At 39.4% G+C, this 4,525-nt stretch overlaps 1 non-coding gene across 1 annotated transcript; it reads right to left on the reverse strand.

The window, feature by feature from the left end:
- Positions 1–3,334: 3,334 nt before the first annotated feature.
- LOC141604034 (small nucleolar RNA R71) lies at positions 3,335–3,441 on the reverse strand. The gene has a single exon (XR_012525860.1). It is a non-coding gene; the product is annotated as a small nucleolar RNA R71 (small nucleolar RNA).
- Positions 3,442–4,525: the final 1,084 nt, after the last annotated feature.

Below are 4,525 nucleotides of genomic sequence, written 5' to 3' on the forward strand. Positions count from 1 at the left end.
ATTCATAATTATTTTGTGACCTACGCTTATAAATCACAAATTTTTAGTTTTATATGTTAACATTTTAACTCGGAAAAACAATAACCGATTATGCATGCAACATCCTATACTCTGATACCACTTGTTAGGTTTATATACCTCTTATTAGACTCCTCTAATAGTGAACTAATTAACTTCTTAATTATTTTTTCTTTAGATCTAGTGCATGCATAACAAAATAAGAGATTTATAAGAAAAACAATGTCCCTTACATTGTGAGATGGTTCGAAATATAGGGCACAAGTAAGGTCACCTTCCTTCACTTATTCTTGAGCTCAATATGATGGATGATCCTCCAAAATCCCAAAGTAGAGATCCTCCTTAGATTGCACCCAAGACTTATCCCTTAAACTAGTATATTAATTAACTAGATTAATAAACTAGTATCCTTAAAATGATTCTAATATTATTACTATTACTACACTAGTAATCTTGTTGTGATATTAGAATGGATGAACAAATGCTTGTATATCTAAAAACTTGTTTTAGAAAGATTGAGAGAGTATGTGAATGTTTGCATGTAGGAGAATATGAATGAATTGGTGAGGTAAAAATGAGAACAAAAGTCCTCATAAGAGGAGATGAGGCCGGGTAGGAAGTGGCCAAAAGGGCATCTTTGCCTTTTCCTTTTTGTCTTCACAATGCATTAGTTGTGTAAGCTAGTATACTAGCTATGATGATATTTTATTTATCTCATAAAATAATGTCATCCTCACACCCCTAATACTCCCTCCATTCGGTCCATATATCATAAATGGACTACCATTTTATTTTGTCAATTTGTCATTTGTCACACAATATGTCACAAATTGTATTTTTCATGTTATTAATTAATTTAATACATATTTATCACATAAATATCATTTTACAAATTAATTAAGTTACATACAACAAATTGACTAGTGATACTTGATCACATAAATAAAATGGGTCATTTAATTATAATTCACAATATCTTGTAATTATAATTAACCATTCATTCTTATCTCTATCGTTTCTTAAACTATCCCTATCTTTTATGTTCCGATCTCAACTTTGGTATGTTGATACAAGTTGTGATGGTTACTGATGCGTGTCATTTATATGATGTTTTACACCTCATTTTACACGCATTTCAGAGCTTATTTATGTAGTTTTATGCTACTATTTGCCCCATTTCGTCTATTTTCGTATGTTTATGTAATATTGCAGATTTATGCGGAAATGAGTAGAAATCGAGCCGAATCCGTCCCCGAGTACCTTGCATTGCATTTGACGTGAAGTATTTACTCAAGGAACGAGCTTGGTGCGCATTTCGAGGCCTGAAAGATAATTTTATGAAGAATTAGAAGCGGAATATCAGCTAAAGCAGTCGATCGACTGACCTCTATGGTCGATCGACCAACGCACGACATACAGAAGCTTCTGTTCAGCATAGCCCAGTCGATCGACCGGTCACAGTGGTCGATCGACCACACCGCTGATCTGCGTGAATTAAAAGATCGAGAAGTTAGAAGCCCATTGTATATTAGGTTTAGGAATAAGTGTTACCTTATATTCCTATATAACGTAACCTGACATTATTTAGTTTTATCAAGTCTTTTATCAGAAAACTTTAGGGAAATAATTAGGGTTTACATTCAAGTTTACATTCTTCCAATACAATCTACTTTTCGTTTGTGCTTTCCGATCTTCCTTACTGCCATTCGGTATTTTTTTGTTCTTTAGTTCAGTTTTCGTTACTTTGTTCGTTCGTAGTATAGAATTGCTAGATTAGTTTCCCGAAGCCTTATTATCGTTTTATGTTATTTGTTTGTTTAATTATCTCAATCATGAATTCAGTAGTTTTATTCCTTAATCTTAATGTTGTTTTCGTCGTAGTTATGAGTAGCTAAACACCCTGTGCTAGGATGTAGGTAATCTGTAGAAGTAGGCGGCATTAGAATAGTAGACCTAGATCGCGCCACGGTCGATCAACCGCACACCCTGGTCGATTGACTGGCCACGTGAGTATTAGTTTCGTTTTAATTAATTTAATTGCCATGTTTGACGAATCGAGTGCACGTGACTAGTTGAATGTTTAGGAATTGACCGACCAATAAAGATCGAAAGATAGGGAAGGGAGATAGCCTACCTAATTAAGACGACTAGATTAATGAGATCGAAAGATGAGTTAATTTGGCCTTTTTAGTCACTTTTCAGGACGAAAGTTAGTATTAGTGATATTAGGGACCTGTAGCTAGATCGAAAGATGCTACCTGTTAAGAATGGACCGAGAGGACTTCTTATTTTCCCGTCTCACGTGTTTGTTTTAGACCTACCTAGTATACTGCCGCCGAAACTACAGTGAACCGACCATCTTAGCACCCTTTTAATATCTGTTTTCATTCGTTTACTTGGTTTACTTTTCATTTCACTGCCTTTAGCTATAGAACAAATCAAATCAAACCCCCATACTTGTTGCCTTAAAGACTAAAATCAGACAACTATTAATTGCATCGCCTCCCTGTGGTTCGACCCTGACTGCCACTAGCTATAATAGTAGTTTGGAATTGTAAATTTATTTTTGGTGCACACAACGACGGGCATCAAATTTTGGCGCCGTTGCCGGGGAGGCAATTGTTTAAAATTTTTAGTTGTTTTATTTTTAGTCTTTTTCTTAGTTTAAGGGACATCTGTTCCTTAAACTATTCTCATATTCTATTTGTAGTTTCTTCTTATGCGCAGGTCACTGGGTGGTGAATTACTACCGTTCAATCCCGAGATTGAGAAGACTTTGCGTGAGTTGAGACGATCATCTAGAGTATTGTCGACAGAGGAAGAGCTGAGTACTCTGTCTAGTTACTACGAGAATGAGCTATTTGAGGAGGATCCACATTCATCTCCTGTTTCCACTTCTTCAGCTGAGACCGTCACATCTCCAGATTTTCCAGTCGTGGCTGAAGAAGCAAGTATAGCCAGTCACTCGGAGTCGACATCTGCGAATCTTTATAAGGGATTCGCATTAGCAGGGGAGGACAGAAAATTCGAGCTGAAGCCTTCTTATATTAACTTGGTTGAGAGGAACCAATTCGGGGGACCTGCAAATGAAGATGCAGCTAAGCACATGGAGACATTCATCGATTATTGCTGTTCCATACCCCCAGCAACCGGTGTGATCCAGGACCAGGTGAAGGAAACTATGTTTATATTCTCTCTTCGTGATGCTGCAAGGGAGTGGTACCGAGACCTGGATCGAGCTGCTAATGGGATCACTGACTGGAATTCTTTGGCCCTAGCATTCTACAAGAAATATTTATCTACCTCGAAGACTAATGCCATTAGAGCTCAGATCACGAGCTTTAAACAGGGTCCTGATGAGAACTTTCATGAGGCGTGGGTCCGTTTCAAGAAGCTGGTGCAAACCATTCCGCACCATGGGTTCGAAAAATGGAGTCTATGCAATCAATTTTATAATGGGCTTTATGACGATCAGAGGGCGATCCTGGATGTGGCAGCTAGTGGCAGATTCCAGGGGAATGTGGGAGAGACTAAGGGGTGGAAAATTATTGATGATTTGGCCACCCACAAAGCTGAGTATGGAAATTCCAGGGGAAATCAAAGAAGAAGTGCTAAATCCCCTTCCTAGCTGCATTAGAGGCTCTTACGGCGAGATTTGATAAGTACGAGTTGGGAGGAGCTTCAAAAGGACGGATCTATCATGTGAATGCTGTTTCAGACGGTCCTTTCGTCTGCAAAAGATGTGGAGGAGAAGGACATGTTTCAGACAACTGTCCTAATCCCTATGAGTCTTGCGCTGCCTTTCAACATTATGGGCAGACAAATACTTATTTTGAGCCGAATGCCCATCCTAACTTGAGGTGGAGTAGCCAGAATTTCCTAAATCCGACTCCACCTCCACAGCAGCAGCAGCAACAGAATTATGTGCCCCTTCATAAGCAACAACAGTTCCAAAAGCCTCCGTATGTTCCTCAGCAGCAGCAGCAGTCTCAAGGCTCCGAATTTGCCGAATTGAAAAACTTGTTGCTGAAAGAGTCTCAAGCTAGAGAGGCCGAGATGAAGATGTTAGAGAGCCAAATTGCTCAATAGGCAAGCAAGAATACAACTCGAGCTCCGGGACATTTACCGACGCAGACTGATCAAAAGGAGACCTTAAATGCAATTACCTTGACGAGTGGGTCTACCCTTGATGGGCCCGCTATGGTCGAGGATGTCACTGAAAAAGATGAGGCGGAACCAAGTAAGAAGAAACCTGGAACGAACAGTGGCAAGAAAAAGACGATTACCAGGTATATCAGTCGATCGACTGATATACCCAGTCGATCGACCAGTCCGCGAGATACAGTAGCTTCTGGTCCTGTAGAAGTCAGTCGATCGACTGACATTCATGGTTGATCGACTGACAACGCTGTTGATGGTGAGTCTTTTCGTCCTCCATTGCCAAATAACTTGAGGGACCACTTGTTTCGGGGTACGACGACTCCGAAAATATTGAGGCAAGACCCAA

The sequence above is a fragment of the Silene latifolia genome, chromosome 9 (genome assembly GCF_048544455.1).
Source record: "Silene latifolia isolate original U9 population chromosome 9, ASM4854445v1, whole genome shotgun sequence".
NCBI lineage: Eukaryota > Viridiplantae > Streptophyta > Magnoliopsida > Caryophyllales > Caryophyllaceae > Silene > Silene latifolia.